Here is a 20231-nt window from a genome sequence, read left to right as displayed (position 1 = left end):
AGGAATTCGAAGAAATCTCTTTCACCCATCTTAGCAGAGACAAGAATCAATTTGCTGATGCCTTAGCTACTCTAGCTGTTATGGGCCAAATTGAAGAAGGGCAGACAACTCAAGTATTGAAGATTAGGGCAAGAAGTGAGCCAGCTTACTGCTTCATGATTGAAGAAGAGCCCGATGGAAAGCCTTGGTATCATGATATCCTCGGCTCATCACAGAACTGCAGAATTCTCGTGGGCAAGCAAAAATGAAAAGAAGATGATTCGGAGATTAGCATTGGGATACTTTCCCAGTGGAGAAACCCTATACAAGAGGAGCTCCAATGGTGAATTATTGAGATGTGTAGATGCAAAAGAGGCAAAGAGAATCCTCTTTGAGACTCATGAGGGAAATTGCGCAACCCATGCCAATGGACACATGATGGCTAAGCAAATCATGCGACGTGGGTATTTTTGGACCACAATGGAAAAGGATTGCATCGAGTATTTCTGGAAGTGCCATAAGTGTCAGATCTATGCCGATCCGATAAATGTGCCACCTCATAAGCTGTTCAACCTCGTCTCACCATGGCCTTTCGCAATGTGGGGCATCGATGTGATTGGTCCCATCAATCCCAAGGCATCCAATGGACACAGATTCATCCTTGTAGCCATCGACTACTTCTCCAAATGGGTCGAAGCAACGTCATACGCCCACATCACGCAGAACACGTTTCTCAAATTCTTCGTATAATATCATCTGCCGGCATGGTCTCCCGAATGAAATTGTCACTGATAATGCCAAGAACTTGAATGGTCCGAAGATTCAGGAATTATGTGATCAATACAAAATCTGACATCTCAATTCCTCCCCATACCGTCCCCAGATGAATGGAGCGGTGGAAGCCGCGAACAAAAATCTAAAGAGGATAATCCAGAAAATGACGGTCACCTATAGGGATTGGCATGATATGCTTCCCTACGCTCTTCACGCATACCGGACTTCCATAAGAACCTCAACCGGGGCAACTCCATACTCACTGGTCTACGGGATGGAAGCAGTATTACCTATTGAGGTCGAAATTCCTTCCCTAAGGATTCTGAAGGAATCAGGGATTGATGAATCAGAATGGATCCAGTCAAGGCTGGATCAGTTAAACCTGCTGAATGAGAAAAGATTAACAGCCGCATGTCATGGGCAATTATATCAGAGGAGGATGGCTAGAGCATTTGATAAAAGTGTCCGCCCACGCGAATTCCAACCCGGGGACCTAGTTCTGAAGAAAGTGCTGCCGAACCAAAACGATTCCCGGGATAAATGGTCACCAACCTATGAGGGACCCTATGTGGTTAAAAAGGCATTTTCTGGAGGAGCCTTGATCTTGACCCACATGGACGGTGAAGAATTTCCGAGACCTGTGAATGCCGACACTGTCAAGAGATACTATGCATAAAATGAGTGAAGGATGAAAACCCGAAAGGGCGTCCCAAAAAAAAAAAAAAAAAAAAAAAAACCTTGAGGTGAAAACCCGAAAGGGCGCCCCAAGAACCGAAATGGAGAAATAAGGAAGAGGGTATGAAACCGAGGATGGAGAGGAAACCGTCACGGCATGAGGCTTCAGAGAACTTGAAATAATGGCAGTTAAAAGACTTCAAAACCAACTATAAGGAATATGTGAGATCTATCCTTGTACCCTTCCTTTTCCTTTGAAAGTCTATCCCTGTTTTTCCTAAAACCATAATAAAGTTATACTTTATTCCTTCTACTTTTGTTTTCCTGTTTACTCACTTTTTAATACTATCCTTTCTCTTTGTTTAATGCGCTATTGATTAGTTAAAATTTTTGCCATAAGATTTGAATTCGAAAATTGATAACCTCACGTACTTTACTATGAGATTTGCAGGGAATGGGCTTCAAAAAAAAAAAAAAAAAAAAAAAAAAAAAAAAAAAGAGGTGAAAACCCGAAAGGGCGCTTCTGGTCGAATGGACGAAAAGAAAGTGAAAACCCGCAAGGGCGCTTTCCGTAAAATAAGAAGAAAGTCGGGAACAGAAAAGGGGCATCCGAAGGAATGGGATCATAGGTCAAGTCTTGCAACTCCTCCTCCATTAATCATCGGCCTTCGGTATCTTGTTAAGTACACTTCGTCAGGGAAGAACTTCATGTGTCAGGGTTAGACTTGCTTTGTAAGTTGATTTTAATTTCCTGCAATTTAAATTTCCTGCTATCAACCTCTGGTTCCTTGATCTAAGTTGATTTTAATTTCCTGTAATTTACATTTCCTGTCATCAACCTCTGGTTTCTTGATCTAAGTTGATTTTAATTTCTTGCAATTTAAATGTCCTGCTATCAACCTCTGGTTCCTTGATCTAAGTTGATTTTATTTTCCAGCAATTTACATTTCCTGCTATCAACCTCTGGTTCCTTGATCTAAGTTGATTTTAATTTCTTGCAATTTACATTCCTGTTATCAACCTCTGGTTCCTTGATCTAAGTTGATTTTAATTTCATGCAATTTGCATTTCAGCTATTAACCTCTGGTTCCTTGATCTAAGTTGATTTTAATTTCATGCAATTTACATTTCAGCTATCAACCTCTGGTTCCTTGATCTAAGTTGATTTTAATTTCCTGCAATTTAAATTTCCTGCTATCAACCTCTGGTTCCTTGATCTAAGTTGATTTTAATTTCATGCAATTTACATTTCAGCTATCAACCTCTAGTTCCTTGATCTAAGTTGATTTTAATTTCCTGCAATTTACATTTCCTGTTATCAACCTCTGGTTCCTTGATCTAAGTTGATTTTAATTTCCTGCAATTTAAATTTCCTGCTATCAACCTCTGGTTCCTTGATCTAAGTTGATTTTAATTTCATGCAATTTACATTCCTGTTATCAACCTCTGGTTCCTTGATCTAAGTTGATTTTAATTTCCTGCAATTTAAATTTCCTGCTATCAACCTCTGGTTCCTTGATCTAAGTTGATTTTAATTTCCTGCAATTTACATTCCTGTTATCAACCTCTGGTTCCTTGATCTAAGTTGATTTTAATTTCCTGCAATTTACATTCCTGTTATTAACCTCTGGTTCCTTGATCCAAGTTGATTTTAATTTTTGCCTATTTCTGGGTCACTGATTTAGGTATGATTTAGTTCCCTAACTTCGAGTACCTAATCGTCCAAAATATGAGTCTGAATCTTTACATAATTCCTACACGGAAATTTTTCCTTTGATAGAAATTATGTAAAGAGGGGCAGCTGTCGACACCATATTTTGGCCGATCCCCAAAATCGATAAAACTTTGAAACCGATCCCCAGCTCTAGGTCTCCCTGTGCCAGCCAATGACATTTCCGATCTCTCTTTATCTTTCTTTGCCAGATAACCATATTTCCGAACTCTCCTCAAAAAGGAATTGAATCAATACTAAGTCCCCATGTCATTTAAAGCCTCGCCGACCTCTCAGACCCATTGTCAAATATCCTGACCAGTTGACTACATTCCCGATCTCTCCTGACAAACGAAATTGAACCAACACTTTATGTCACCAGTTTTATGGCCGATCCCCCTTTTAAAAAATTAGGAATGATCAAGTTAAGGTTCCAATCCGGTTTAATGATGATCCCGATCTTAATGTTCAAGCCGAATTTCCCATTTTAATCAAGTCCCGTTTAACGTTGGTTCCCTACCGATCTCATGCTTATTGTGTTTTTCGATCTCTCACACTTAGATTAATAATCACTTTCAGTTGTTTCCATATACTCAGACAATCAAGTGCTTAAGTAATTTAGAGATTTTCCGATCACAACCATTCATCGAACAAAAAGAGGCATTCCATTTCATTTCAAAATTTGTACAAGTTATTCAGCTGGAGGATCACCCCCAGCCTAATTTACATTTTGCTCACTCTCTCTCTCATCCTCTCCCTCCTCCTCACTATCTTCACCATCGCCCCCAGGAGCCAGGTCGGCCATCCAAGAGAAGTCCTCCTCTGGGTAACGCTTCTGGAGTTCGGCCAAGAGGTCCTTGTGAGCATTCACATAGGCTCTGGCTATTCCCGACACCATCTCTTCGTCCTTCTCCTTAAGCTCCTCGTCTTTCTCCTTAAGCTCCTCGAAGAGTTGAGCGACCTGAGCAGCTTCGTTGGCCTGAAGCGCCTGGACTTCTCCGAAAGCACGATTCCTTTCAGCCAGGACATGAGACTGTTCGGCCAGCTTGTCTTCATAGAACTTCGCCCGGCCCTCAACTTGAGATATATAATCCTGAGCGGATGAGAGTTGGGATAGGAGGGAAGCCACTTCCTGATTCTTCTTCTCGATCTCCTTACCCAGACGCTGAGCCTTTTCCCGAACCATGGTCTGATTCACTAGACACTCCACGTTCAGGCTCATGGATCGAGTCAAGATATCATCAAAGCTGTTCGGGGATAGCCTGTCCCGATCCTCCCGAAGGAAGATGGAAGACCCCAAGACTTTGGCAAAACCGGGGTTCTCCCGAACAGTCCAGTTATTCTTCAGGGAGTCGATCAGTGTTTGAGCGCCACGAGAAGAGGCCCTCACAGAAGATTGAGAAGGACCCCTTTCTGTGCTTGGAACAATTGGAAGAGGTGGAGGCTGCTCTTCCGATCTAGGAGGAGATCGGACAGCTTCTGCGGTCGGTGGACCCGAAGGTTGAGGCGGGTCCCCTTGTACTTCCCCAGGTTCATGACCAGGTGTTCGAAGCATTTCCGAACGCTTCATCTCCTTTATTCTCCGGCAAATCTCTTTGTCCTTCTTCCGCTTCCTGGAACCCTCACCACCCGCCATACCTGCACAAAGAAGAGGTCAGTGAGATCGCTAAGGTCCTGAGATCTGAGATATAGAAAATACCAATGCTGAGGTCAGAGAGCGAAAGTTCGCGATCTTGGCCGGTGACCAGCTGAATGGTCCAATGATGCAGCTCGGCAGTCACCGCATTTAAACAGGAATACTTTTGAGTAGTGGCCTGACTCTTCAGATCCATCACTATTAAGCTTTCCTCCTGGTTCAGGGTAATGCGCTTCGGAAGCAAAGGCCCCTGGTGCCACTAGCTACGGGGGAAGTCCTCAAAGCAGCTCGGATCTTTGCTCCTCAGAATGAAGAAATGGTTCTTCCAATTCTTAAGGGAGGAGGGCAGTTCGGTGAAGAGCCCACAATGAGGCTTCGCCTGAAAGAACCAGTGCTCATCGTCCTTTCGGCGAGTTAGCCTGTGCAGTTCGGCGAACACCTTAGCCGTAGGTCTGATTCCATTAGCTCGGCATAGGCCTCGGAAAGCTACTAAGATCCGCCATGAGTTGGGGTGAACTTGAGCAATACATACTCGGTGAAATTTTAGGACCTCTTTGTAGAAGTCATCTACAGGGAACCGAAGACCGGCCTTTAACTGTTCCTCGTATACCATAACCCTGTCATTCTCCTCAAAAAGTAATCGGCTCGGTGATAGCCGTGGCACTGGATAAGTTCGTACGAATTAGCACGAATATTGTACTCCTGGCTAAACGATTGTAGGTCGGTCTCCCGAAGGACCGACGGTAGCTCGTCCATAGGGAGAGTTTCCCTCCCTGAAGGACGCACACGCCTCGAGGATTCTGCTTGCCCCCGAACTGGAACAGAGGCCCTAGGGGGTTCAGATTGCGTGCTTGGCCCGACCACCTCTTCTTCGTCGGACGACCACGAGAACTGAATAGAAGGAGGGCTCGTCGCTCTCTGACCTTCGGCGCCGCTCATTTTCAAAAGAAATAAAGAACTTAAACTAAAAAGAGGATAAAAGCCCTTACCGGAGTCTGATCGGCGTCGGAAGAACTTGAGAAAATGAGAGAACTTCGAAGTTGTGAGCGAGAGACTGAAAATGGAATGAGAGAACAACTGGCTAGCCCCTCACCCCTATTTATACTAGTCCGAGCATTTAATGCTCACGAGGTTCCAGGCAATGCATCGGTTAACGTGATCCGCCAGCTGTTCTGACACGTCTCTCGAACATTTCAAAGAGATCGGTTAACTGAAGATCGGCATAATGAGTTGAATATTTTGAATAAAGGATTAGTTAAGAGTCGTTTTGTTAGGAACCAGATCGGACAAATATATCAGAGATCGGAAAATAATCAATAAGATAATAATTGGAGAAACAAGATTTTTATTTCCAAAAGATCGGATTACATCATTTGGGCGATCTCTAGGGATCGGATTACAATAAAGGTCTAACTACATCATTTGGGCGATCTCTAGAGATCTGATTACATTGACGGATTACATCATTTGGGCGATCTCTAAGGATCGGAATACACTAGAGATCTGATTACATCAAAAGGCCGATCTAAGGATCAGCGGAACATCCTATCTAAAGAGGCCCAAGTTTATAACTGATCCCAAGGATATCGCCGACCGGAAGCTTAATCCGCTGTCGGAACACCCAATGTGGGAGGAAACCGCTGTCGGAACACTCAATGTGGTGAAAAGCCGAATGAACTTGAGGAAGCAACCGCCAAGGGTCAGCGGAGCATTAGCAATTTGCTCGGCCAAAATCAGTTTGTCGATTATGCCAGTTGAACGACTCGAGATCGGCACAGTCGAGGTCTGCAATCCGGATCGGTCAATTGATTCAGTTCTCTCACCATCATCAGTTAAGGTTCTCACGATTATTCGATCACCAGGATCGTAAATTTTCAGCCGGTGGTTAAAGAAGTTCATCGGAAAGGGATCAAAAACCACAATCATGGCCGGAATGAACGCCGGAGCAGCTAGAACTAGGAAGTAAGAAAGAAGAGAGGAAATCAGATGAAGGAAATGTCTCGGCAGTGTGGTATATATAGGGAAAATGAGCATTTATTCTTTGAGCGAAAACGGCAACGCCGGGAATCGAGGGCAATTAATGCTTTCACCAACCGGACTGAGGAAGGGAAAGATCGGAATAATAGATCGGAAGATGGGAGATCGGCATGAAAGATCGAAAAGAGCATGTGAAAGAGATCGAGAAGAGGAGGGATCGGAAGGCAAAAGAATAAGACAAATCCCAAATAACCGCTGCCGTAATCGAGCCGAGGTAGTTAAAGCGTGGCGACGAGATCTCCACCGCACGCCTAAGAATCGCCGCAATCTTGACAGTGCGAGGTATGTCATGACAGTCCTGTACACCCCAATCTCCACCGTTGATCTCACTTGTAAGGACAAACCCGGAACCCTTGGATCAAGAGAGAAGACGACAATACCAGCGCTTTTCGCTCTTAGCCCTCAGATCGTTCCGGACAAGAAGATTTGGGACCGTCAGATTGAAAGAAGAAAAGGACAAATATTCTGAAGAGTGATCTCAGCCATTCATTTTGATTCTCTTTAGTTCCTGAACATCCGATCACGTCCTTCGAAATCTTGACCCTCCATCTCCCTCAAAATAAATCCTGACCCTTCATGGGGAACACCCGATTCCTATAAATACCTGCATGAAAAACTGTTCAGGACGGGCAAAAAAAGAGAGGCAGTTATTATAGCAGAAGAACTCTGAAACTTCATTCAGTTTTTTACTCTGCTACTTAGAAGTGTTGATTGGAAAGACTTTTGAAACTAGTTTTCTGAAGTGTTTTCTTGAAAAAGATTCTGAATACTGGAACTCTACATTTTCAGTTTGTTCATTATCTGGTCACACTCTCACTTTCAGCCCTTTATCATCTCTGTTTTCATTCCCATTGTCCAAGCTCAACTTCATTCCACTTTGTTTTTTTTATCTTAATCTGATTGCATTTTAGCTAAGCACCCTTCAGTTCGCGACGAACATCAGCCCTCAGGCTAATCGGTCCGCTGTCTTATCACTGTTTACCACCCCGTAGTTATTTCAATAGATTTGGCTCCTTACAGGTAAGAGCTCATATTGCTGTTTTATTAACTGTTTACATTTACTTTTCGCACTTTCTTTGTTCTTCTTACGTATGTGATTTTCTCCAAGTTCATTTTGTGCAAAAAGGACCCCAAAGAATGTTACTCACGAGTTATCTCTTTAGTGATTAGTTCATCATTTTACTAATCTTCGTCATTTCTGAATGCAAGTTTTTAGCTCCTAGTAGCGTGTAAATGGCCAGGCAAAACGTAGGTAACTGCAGTTTAAGGGTCTCTTTTAAAAGAGAGAACCTGAATAACACGTCAGGAAAATAGCCAAACCATTAGGCTGACGTAAACGGCAATTCGGCAAGATGCCATAAAGTGGAATAAAACCAAAGTAAACAAAACAGAATAGATCGGACATTAATAGGTATTGGTAAAATGACTACATGGAAGGTCGGTAAATCAAGTCCAGTATTCCCTGTTTAGTCACAAGGTATCAAGAAGCCTTATCCCCAGCATCTTTGAATGCCAGAATCCTTAGCTTTAGGCTCTTATAACGTGTAGCTGAAATTAAAATTCGGGAGATTGGAAAAGTCCCTTTCAGGCTCCTGTTAATCTAAAAAAGATCGGAGGAGAATTCTTATCTGGTCTCAACTCAAAATTTTAACAAACGTTAAATAGAGGTCGGAGGAGAGTTCTTATCCGGTCTCAACTCAAAATTTTAACAAACGTTAAGTAGAGGTCGGAGGAGAGTTCTTATCCGGTCTCAATTCAAAATTTTAATGAATACTTAAAGGAGATCGGAGGAGAGTTCTTATCCGGTCTCAACTCAAGAATTTTAATAAACGTTAAAAGAGACCGGAGGAGGGTTCTTATCCGGTCTCCACTCAAAATTTTAATAAGTAACTTAAAAGAGATCGGAGGAGAGTTCTTATCCGATTCTCACACCAAATCTTAACCTGTACGCAAGATAATCCCAAAACCAAAAACGATTCGCGACGTCAATTCACTAAGGTTGTCTCATCTACTTATGTATCTGGGTAATCCGAATTCAGTGAGAAATCAAATGTTCCTTTTACCAAAAGGATTAACATTCCCTTTCAAGCCCTCCTAACTAATTTATAAAGAACGCAAAATTAAATCTACTTACCCTTATTAAGGGACGAGGTGGGGTGCCTAACACCTTCCCCACCCGTTTACAGACCCCGAACCTAGAATCTCTGTCTTAAAGTGGTTTCATTTTTAATTTATCTCCTCAAAATGGTTTTCTTTAGTTTCCCTCAAAACTAAGGTGGCGACACCTCACTCCTTCCCACTTCGGTGAGTGATCGTCCAGGCGACCGCAAAATCCCTTGCGACAGCTTGGCGACTCCACTGGGGACGTTGCAGGCTGACTTAACCCCGGTCTAGAGGTCCAAAAGTAGAGTTAATTTTGTCCGATCGAATTATAGTTAGGCGGGCTCACTCAACAATATTTTAATTATTGATTATTCCTACTAACTGTTTTGTTTATCTTGCTTGTTTTATTCCTTACAGCGCTCTTCGTTTCAAAAAAAAAAGGAAAAAATGGAAAAATGGGAAAAACAAAATCCCCCTGAATTGGGAAGAGGTAAAGGTGTCCCTTCACACACCGAACACTCACACGATGTCCTCACACACTTCGGCCCTACACCCGGGCTTTCTTACCCTTTTAGGGAAGTAGGAGGGAGTCATGTAGTGGTACCCGTGGGTTCTACCCCGTTAGTATCCGTGAAGGCTTCTGCTCAAATTGAAACTCGTTCTATTCACCGTGATACCCGTGGAATTTTCTCGACAATATCATGGGGGTAGAATGGGGCTCTACTGTTTACAGTAGGGGCAATTTGGGAACTTGTGGCTCTTAGAAAATTAGATCCTGAGCTAAACTATCACGATAGCTGAAAACCATAGTAAGCTACCTTATAAGATAGAACTATCCAAATAGGTAGCGCTCATCCGGTATCAGGAGTCTCCCCATTATAGGACAAAAGGGGCATACTTACTCTCACCCTGCTCTGCTTTAATTTCCTTTTGTTCATTTTTGTGAGGGTAATCTTGAATTCTACTGAAACACCTACACATTTTCCTACTATGATAAATGTGTACGTGTCACCTTGTCAACAGTATGATTCAAAATTACCCGAATTTATCTTGCTAACGGGTTTTTCCGCAGGCATCACCAAACCAAGAGTCTGTATAAAGGATAAGCGTCAATTTTATCATGGCATCCTCGAGTCAGTCGGCAGAAGAGGTTCAGAACGCTAAACTTTGGTCCAAGTCGGCTCATAGTCCTGTGTTCTCGCAAGATGGTGTTTCCAAGGCACATGCTAGCTTACTACCTTCATTAGATCTGAATAAAATTGAAGTCAGAATGAACAACCTAGAGGGTTTGTCTAATGGATGGAGGTCGCTTCCCGATCAGGTCAGGGCACGATTTGAAGAAAAGTACGGGAGGATTGCAACCTTAATGCGAGTCAAGGTCCAAATCCCGGCATTAAAGGCCATGCTGTCGGTTTGGAATCCTAAGTACGGGGTATTCTCTTTCAATGACATTGATACGGTTCCTACTATGGAAGAATATCAGGCATTACTAGGGATTCCTTACTCATCGCAGAACCGGATCTATCTCCACCTCGAGCATAGGCAGACCTGGAAACGATTGGCAGATATGTTGGGTACTCCCCCAGAAGAAGTAAAGTCAAAAGAAATTGCCAAGGGAAACACACATGGTTGGTATTGGACATATCTCCAGAAATGGTTAGATCAGTACCTCCAAGAGAAACAGTGGGATCAAGCTTCAGTAGCACTCGCCTTGGGAATCTATGGTCTGATTTTGTTCCCGGGACCATTGGGAATCATAACTTGCAACGCGGTGGAAGTATTCTGGACAGTAGAAAGGCAGGAGATCAATTCGATACCAGCAATTCTTGCGGAGACCTTGTTAACCCTAACCTACTGCAGGCAACAGGGGAACGCGTCCATTAAGTGTTGTTCTCAGTTGCTATACCTCTGGATTATCAGTCACATGTGTCCTGTGGAGACAAAGGGATTGACTTGGTACCTTGACCAGCCTCCCATTGAGAAGATGACCCGGTTAGTAATCAGCCCGAAAAATGAAAAGCAGTGGTGGGAACGGATTTTGAGTTTTAATAGCCATGATTACTGTTGGAGGAAGCTGTGGACGTTAGGCCAACCCGTTTTGATCGGTACGGGAGGTAATCAGTCGGTATCCCTAATCGGAGTAACCGGATACACAAGTTACACTCCTGCATTGGTAATGAGGCAGTTTGGCTCAACACAGTCCGTGGTCGACATTGAAGAATACCACCAGGGTCACTTCTACTATGAGCTCAAGGGAGAGGAAGGGTTGAAAGTGGCTCGCAAGTCTTGGGAAAACATCACTCTGATGGAGAGAGCGCCTAAAGGCCCGAGTGCCTCGGGCGATTATCTTAAATGGAGAGCTGACAGGGACCGAGAACACTCAACTACAGAAATCGAGGACAGCAACCCTTGCCAAAACGTCCTATTAGAGGAAGCTGATAATCGCCTGGTCGACTCACTACAAAAAGCAAACACTGAGAACTCACAACTGCAAGAACAAATAAAACAGCTGGAGGACCAACAGCAGAAACTTAAAAGAAAAGTGAGAAGACTCAAGGAAGAGGCAAGGGCCGAAGGGATGGGGTTCGAAGAGCAAGAGGTACGGTGGGAAAAGGAAAAAGACTCTCTCCAAGCTGAGGTAAAAGAAGTGAAAATGCAGAATAGTAAGCTTCGGGAAAAGATGAAATACCAAGAAATACTCGTTGAAGAATATAAGCAAGAAAACAAAAAGAAGAAGCTCGAAGCAAAAGAACAGGCGCTACTCATCAACGATATCTTGAAAGAGTGTGCTAAGGAAAGAAAGGAAAAGGAAAAACAAGCTGCTCTCTACCAAGAGTTGAAAGAGAATGTTGATCAGCTGGAAAAAATGATAGCACAGGGAAAACAAGAACTATTACCTGAATCCGAGTACGCTCTGAAAGCATTCGACCCCGCCAAACAAGAAGAAAGGTTATATGAGTATCTCAGAAGATGTCATCTTATTATAAAGAACCTTCCAGAGCCTAGGCCAATGTAAAGGATACGATGTACAAATCACTCAGTTAATGAAATGATTTTTGGACCATTGTTTAGCGAATTTGTGAATGAATAATATGACTCCCGTAGGAACTCCCTCGCTAGGGTTATGTGAAAAATTGAATGCGCTATATGGACAGGTATCATAAATGCGCATTCAATCCCGTCATTCACAGTCAGACTATCGAACGATGCCATGATAAAGTTGATGCGATTATCCTTTTGCAGATTTCAACCTGGCTCTCAAATGCCACTGTATCCTTCGTCCAGACCAGGACTTTTAGTTTCTTTGCAAAATCCAAAGTTCATTTAAAATTTTCTTTTTTTACAGGAAATCAATATTGCTTCAAATAACGCAAGTCTGACCAAGCACACGGTTCAACCCAAGCGAGTGTACTTAACAAGATCCCGAACTAAGAAGATAATGGAAGATCAGGAACAAGTACAGAACCTACAAGGGCAGGTTTCCGAGCTGAAAGATCAGCTTTCTGAACTTATGAGACTAATGAAGGAAATGTCTCAGAATAAGCCAGCTTCAGACCTTAACCAACCATTACCTCCCCCACCTCCTACAATGGTTGATTCTCACTACGCTTCAACCTCTTTCACCTTCCAGCCATCAATCCCGGATCCGACGGTCACTATCAATCCGGTTCCACTAAATAATGAACCTCCTTTTTCTTATTATCCAGCCATCCCGAATGCCGAACCATCCCTTTCGGTCCCGAACCCTCCAATTCATTCTACCCCTCATTTCCCAGTCGGGGGAGTACCTCACACAATAGGAGGGGAAAGTAAGATGAGAGAAAATGAAAAGCTGTCCGCCCTGGAAGAAAGATTGAGAGCTATAGAGGGCCTGAATATGTATGGCTTAGTTGACGTGGCATCACTAAGATTAGTACCGGATGTGGTGGTGCCACCCAAATTCAAGGTCCCCGATTTTGACAAGTATACTGGGAATTTGGACCCTCGAATTCATTTGGCCACCTATATAGCCAAGATGTCCTCTATGACAGATGACGACAGACTGTTAATCCACTTCTTTCACGAGAGCCTCTCTGAGCAAACGAGGTGGTGCGTTGATTAGACAGAGCGCATCGCGTTCCTGGAAGGATTTAGCCGAAGCCTTTTTGAAGCAGTACAAATTCAACTGCGATGTGGCCCCCACAAGGAGGGATCTTCAGAACTTGGTGCAGAAAGACCGGGAAAGCTTCAAGGAATATGCCCAGAGATGGAGAGAAAAGGCGGCGGAAGTACATCCCCCAGTGACCGATAATGAGCTATGCTCTCTGTTTATCGAGACTTTGAAGACTCCCTACTTCAACTTGATGATTGGAAACACTTCCAACAGCTTCTCTGACATCATCCAGGCGGGTGAGAGAATTGAGGCCAACTTAAGAATGGGACGATCATGCAGAGTCACCGAGAACCTCGCAAAGAAAACTGCCAACTTTGGCAAGAAAAAGGAGGGTGATGTGCATTCTGTCACCCGTCAGAATAATTACTCCCTATTTCCCCAAAATAACTACAGGCCATATCCTTCCCCTCATGGCCAAACCATCGCAAACATTCCACCTCCTTTCCCTAATTATCCGCAACCACGCCCACAATATCCCCCACCTACAAATTTCCAACCAAGACCACCTCCTCCTCCCGTTCAACCAAGACCGCCACAAAACAACCTAAGACCTCCAAGGAACCCTGATCCACCTCTTCCCCTCCCTCTCAGTGAAATATACCGATACCTTGTCGGTATAAACCAAATTGTACCAGTCCCCTTAGACCCAATCCAGCCGCCATATCCCAGGTGGTATGATGCCACTGCCCGTTGTGAGTATCATGGAGGAGCACAAGGGCACTCAACCGATAACTGTGGGGCACTCAGAGGGAGAGTGCACGCTTTAATCCGAAACGGGTGGTTGAAGATCGAGGGAAATGGTTCCCTCCCCAATGTTACCTCAAACCCCCTACCCAACCATAACGCAGGCAGTGGTGTAAACATGATAGAGTCTAATGGAGAAGAACCAACACTGGAAGTAGACAAGCTGGTTCCTCACTTTGAGGAGATTTTTGCTGTAGCAATGAGGGAAGGCTACCTTTGCCCTCAGGTAGCGGGATTCGAAGAGAGTACGGGGTGTCCTTATCATGGAGGGGCAGCTGACCATGAGCTACGAGTTTGTGAGGGGTTCAGGCAAGAGGTCCGGAACTTATCGTCTCTCAAGGTTCTGAGATGCCAGACAAAGTCAAAGACGGAAGGGGGTGTGAACACCACTAGATTCAGCCAAATAGCTTCTACCTCCAAACCCAGAATCACATTCTCACCCCCAGTAGCCTCACCGCCTGTAACGGTTTTCCAAACTCCGCCTCAGCTCCCCTTCACCAATACTCACGCTGTCCCTTGGAATTATAATTTCCAAGTTTTCACTCAGGGAGCGTCAAGCAGTACATCCACTCCTAATCTTGCCTCACTGCCGGCACCACCGAAACCATGTTTCGCTCCTCACAAGCATTTCAGAATGACTTATGCCGAACCTACCAGCAACATTACTCCCCAAACCAGTTCTCAGCCCGTTATCGCAACAAAGCCCTCTCCACCAGAGCAAGAAATCGAGTTTATAACTCGAAGTGGGAGGTGTTACGGGAACGAAGAAAGAGAAAAGAGGAAAGGGAAAGTAAAAATGGGAGAGTCATCAAGAAATACAGAAGAGGAGGTTGAGAAAGCAGGGGAAGTAGACCCCGCTGAACATAAAGAAGAGGAAGAACTGTTGCTCCAAATAATGAAACAGAGCGAGTATGATGTGGTGGAGCAGTTGAGAAAAACACCTGCCCGAATTTCGTTGTTATCACTGATCCTGAGCTCGGAAGTCCACCGACAAGCCTTACAGAGAATCCTGGATCAAGCCTTTGTAAACCCCGACATCACACCGGGGCAGTTTGAGAAGATAGTAGAACAAATCCAGGCATCCAGCTTTGTAGCCTTTTCTGAAGAGGAGGTAGACCCTGCAGGCTTAGGACACAATAAAGCTCTCCATGTAACTGTGAAGTGTAAGGGTTGTATAGTGGCCAAGGTCCTCATCGATAACGGATCAGCCCTCAATGTACTGCCTAGCGCTACCTTAGCCAGGCTGCCGGTCGACCAATCGTATATACGTCAAAGTGCTATGGTGGTAAGAGCCTTTGACGGTACCAGGAGAGAGGTGCTGGGAGACATTGACTTGCCAATCCAAGTCGGTGCATGTACTTTCAACGTCACGTTTCAGGTGATGAACATTGAGCCGGCTTACACTATGTTGTTGGGGAGGCCATGGATCCATTCTGCGAATGCTGTTCCTTCAACTTTGCACCAGAAAATAAAATACATTAAGGACGGCAAAATCATCACTGTAAGGGGTGAAGAAGCCATATTGGTCACCAAGCCGCAATCACTTCCTTATGTGGAAGCGGCCTAGGAGTCATTGGAGAGTTCTTTCCAGGCCCTTGAATTGCAAGATACCGGGAAGGAGGGGGCTATGGCTATGGTGGCCAAAGTGATGTCGAGGAACGGGTATCAAGAGGGAAAAGGCTTGGGCACCGCACTGCAAGGAATCGTGGAACCCATACCGGCTATTCAGAAGATAGGCCGTTGTGGTTTGGGATATGAGGAGGATGCCCTCATGGATGGGCGATTTTGGATGAGAAACAGGCTTCGGGATCAGAGGTTTGACCAGAAGATGGGAAAGATGAAAGTAGTCCCGAGAATCATGGAAATCTTCGCTAAGCCGGTCATTCAACATCCGGCAAATACAGAAGAATCACCCGATGATCCATCCATAGATGTCATCCAACTGGACTCCTTGTATGAGGCCCTAGTCTCGCCAATGGCTGAGGGGCAGGAGCTGAACAACTGGACAACAGAAGACATCCCTGTACTCAATCTCGAGTAAAGTACCTTTGGTTATCAACACTTGATCATTTTGTCCATGGTGACAAGTGTAATACTGTAAATGGACCTTTTCTTATGACATTAATATTAATAGATTTATAGCGCATTTTAAATCCAATACTCTCTTTCTTTCCTTTTTAATTCCATCCTTATAACACGTTCTATTCTTTATTCATTCAGGACTATTAATAATCCAATAGACTCAGAAATTCCTCTGGTTAATTTTGAAATCCCCATAACTGCCATTATTTCAAGTGATTCTGAGGAAGACCTTACACAAGAAGACAGTGAAAAGGATGAGCCCTCCCTCGTGCCTTGCGGAGACGAAACGCGCACCGTAAACTTAGGCACGGAAGAAGTAAAAAGGGAACTTAAGGTAGTGGAGAGTGAAGAATTGGGAGATATGATCAGTCTGCTTAAAGAATTCCTCGATGTATTTTCCTGGAGCTATGATGATATGGTGGGTTTGGACCCCCAGATAGTGACGCACAAAATTCTCTTAATTCTAGGAACGATTCCGGTGAAGCAGAAACTAAGGAGAATGAATCCCGACACACTGCTCAAAGTTCAGGATGAAGTCAAGAAACAGTATGACGCTGGGTTCCTGGAAGTGGTCAAATATCCCCAATGGGTGGCTAACGTCGTCCCGGTAATGAAGAAGGACGGGAGAGTCAGGGTGTGCGTTGACTACAGGGATCTTAATAAAGCTAGCTTGAAAGACGATTTCCCTCTCCCCCACATTGATGTGTTAGTTGACAATGCTGCGGGATTGGGCAGGTGTTCGTGTATTGATGGGGCATCAGGGTACAATCAGATCCCAATGGACGAGGAAGACAAGGATAAAACTGCTTTCATCACTCAATGGGGAGTATTTTGCTATCGAGTCATGCCTTTCGGGTTGAAGAATGCCGGGGCTACTTACCAGCGCGCAATGGTCACATTATTCCACGATATGATGCATAAAGAAGTGGAGGTGTACGTGGATGATATGATCATCAAATCCAGGGGAGAAGAGAGCCACGTTCAGGTGATGAGAAGGGTATTCGAAAGGCTCAGGAAATACCAGTTGAAACTGAACCCTGCCAAATGCATATTCGGAGCTAAATCGGGAAAGTTGTTGGGATTCATAGTAAGCGAGAAAGGGATAGAAGTAGATCCAGACAAAGTTCGAGCTATTCAAGAAATGCAATCCCCAAAAACAGAAAGGGAGGTGCGCAGTTTTTTGGGAAAGTTGAACTACATTTCGAGATTTATTTCTAATCTCACTGCCAAAGCTGAGCCTATTTTCAGACTACTCCGGAAGAACAACCCTACCCAATGGGATTCAGTTTGTCAAAAGGCTTTCGAGACAATCAAGCAGTACCTGTCAAACCCACCAGTATTGGTTCCACCTATGGCGGGCAGGCCTCTGATCCTGTATATGGCAGTTCAGCAGAACTCGATGGGATGTGTTTTGGGACAACATGATGATACCGGCCGAAAGGAGAGGGCCATTTATTACCTGAGCAAGAAGTTCAATGATTGTGAGTCAAGGTACTCTTTCTTAGAAAAGACTTGCTGCGCGTTAGCCTGGACAGCGAATCGCCTCAAGCACTACATGTTGAATCACAAGACATGGCTCATCTCCAGGATGGATCCTATCAAATATGTATTCGAAAGCCCATTCGTGCCGGGTAGGATAGCCAAGTGGCAGGTTATACTCTCCCAATATGATATAGTCTATATGACCCGGAAAGCGGTGAAAGGTAGCGTGATTGCTGATCTCCTAGCAGAAAATCCTATTCAGGATTATGAAGCTCTGGATTTTGAGTTCCCTGATGAGCACATTAATGAAGTAGACTGCGAAGAAGAGGGGCCAACCGATGTATGGGAAATGTATTTCGACGGAGCTGTCAATTTATCCGGAAATGGAATCGGAGCTGTATTGGTATCCCCGGATGGAAAACACTTCTCGATAGCTGTCAAGTTGAGGTTTGACTATACCAACAATGTCGCAGAGTATGAAGCTTGTGTAATGGGTCTACAAGCTGCTATCGAAATGAAAATCAGAAAGTTGGAGGTGTATGGAGACTCGGCTCTGATAATTTATCAAGTCAAGGGAGAATGGCAAACCAAAGATCCCAAGCTGATCCCATATCAGAAGTACTTACTGGAGCTGATTAAGGAATTCGAAGAAATCTCTTTCACCCATCTTAGCAGAGACAAGAATCAATTTGCTGATGCCTTAGCTACTCTAGCTGTTATGGGCCAAATTGAAGAAGGGCAGACAACTCAAGTATTGAAGATTAGGGCAAGAAGTGAGCCAGCTTACTGCTTCATGATTGAAGAAGAGCCCAATGGAAAGCCTTGGTATCATGATATCCTGGTCTACTGCAGAACCAGAGAATTCCCCTCAGGGGCAAGCAAAAATGAAAAGAAGATGATTCGGAGATTAGCATTGGGATACTTTCCCAGTGGAGAAACCCTATACAAGAGGAGCTCCAACGGCGAATTATTGAGATGTGTAGATGCAAAAGAGGCAAAGAGAATCCTCTTTGAGACTCATGAGGGAAATTGCGTAACCCATGCCAATGGACACATGATGGCTAAGCAAATCATGCGACGTGGGTATTTTTGGACCACAATGGAAAAGGATTGCATCGAGTATTTCCGGAAGTGCCATAAGTGTCAGATCTATGCCGATCCGATAAATGTGCCACCTCATAAGCTGTTCAACCTCGCCTCACCATGGCCTTTCGCAATGTGGGGCATCGTTGTGATTGGTCCCATCAATCCCAAGGCATCCAATGGACACAGATTCATCCTTGTAGCCATCGACTACTTCTCCAAATGGGTCGAAGCAACGTCATACGCCCACATCACGCAGAACACGTTTCTCAAATTCTTCAGAAGCAATATCATCTGCCGGCATGGTCTCCCGAATGAAATTGTCACTGATAATGCCAAGAACTTGAATGGTCCGAAGATTCAGGAATTATGTGATCAATACAAAATCCGACATCTCAATTCCTCCCCATACCGTCCCCAGATGAATGGAGCGGTGGAAGCCGCGAACAAAAATCTAAAGAGGATAATCCAGAAAATGACGGTCACCTATAGGGATTGGCATGATATGCTTCCCTACGCTCTTCACGCATACCGGACTTCCATAAGAACCTCAACCGGGGCAACTCCATACTCACTGGTCTACGGGATGGAAGCAGTATTACCTATTGAGGTCGAAATTCCTTCCCTAAGGATTCTGAAGGAATCAGGGATTGATGAATCAGAATGGATCCAGTCAAGGCTGGATCAGTTAAACCTGCTGGATGAGAAAAGATTAACAGCGGCATGTCATGGGCAATTATATCAGAGGAGGATGGCTAGAGCATTTGATAAAAGTGTCCGCCCATGCGAATTCCAACCCGGGGACCTAGTTCTGAAGAAAGTGCTGCAGAACCAAAACGATTCCCGGGGTAAATGGTCACCAACCTATGAGGGACCCTATGTGGTTAAAAAGGCATTTTCTGGAGGAGCCTTGATCTTGACCCACATGGACGGTGTAGAATTTTCGAGACCTGTGAATGCCGACACTGTCAAGAGATACTATGCATAAAATGAGTGAAGGATGAAAACCCGAAAGGGCATCCTAAAAAAAAAAAAAAAAAAAAAAAAAAAAAACTTGGGGTGAAAACCCGAAAGGGCGTCCCAAGAACCAAAATGGAGAAATAAGGAAGGGGGTATGAAACCGAGGATGGAGAGGAAACCGTCACGGCATGAGGCTTCAGAGAACTTGAAATAATGGCAGTTAAAAGACTTCAAAACCAACTATAAGAATATGTGAGATCTATCCTTGTACCCTTCCTTTTCCTTTGAAAGTCTATCCCTGTTTTTCCTAAAACCATAATAAAGTTATACTTTATTCCTTCTACTTTTGTTTTCCTGTTTACTCACTTTTTAATACTATCCTTTCTCTTTGTTTAATGCGCTATTGATTAGTTAAAATTTTTGCCATAAGATTTGAATTCGAAAATTGATAACCTCACGTACTTTACTATGAGATTTGCAGGGAATGGGCTTCAAAAAAAAAAAAAAAAAAAAAAAAAAAAATCTAGAGGTGAAAACCCGAAAGGGCGCTTCTGGTCGAATGGACGAAAAGAAAGTGAAAACCCGCAAGGGCGCTTTCCGTAAAATAAGAAGAAAGTCGGGAACAGAAAAGGGGCATCCGAAGGAATGGGATCATAGGTCAAGTCTTGCAACTCCTCCTCCATTAATCATCGGCCTTCGGTATCTTGTTAAGTACACTTCGTCAGGGAAGAACTTCATGTTTCAGGGTTAGACTTGCTTTGTAAGTTGATTTTAATTTCCTGCAATTTAAATTTCCTGCTATCAACCTCTAG

This window comes from Hevea brasiliensis, chromosome 1 (genome assembly GCF_030052815.1).
Source record: "Hevea brasiliensis isolate MT/VB/25A 57/8 chromosome 1, ASM3005281v1, whole genome shotgun sequence".
Taxonomy (NCBI): domain Eukaryota; kingdom Viridiplantae; phylum Streptophyta; class Magnoliopsida; order Malpighiales; family Euphorbiaceae; genus Hevea; species Hevea brasiliensis.
This window is presented reverse-complemented; position numbering follows the sequence as displayed.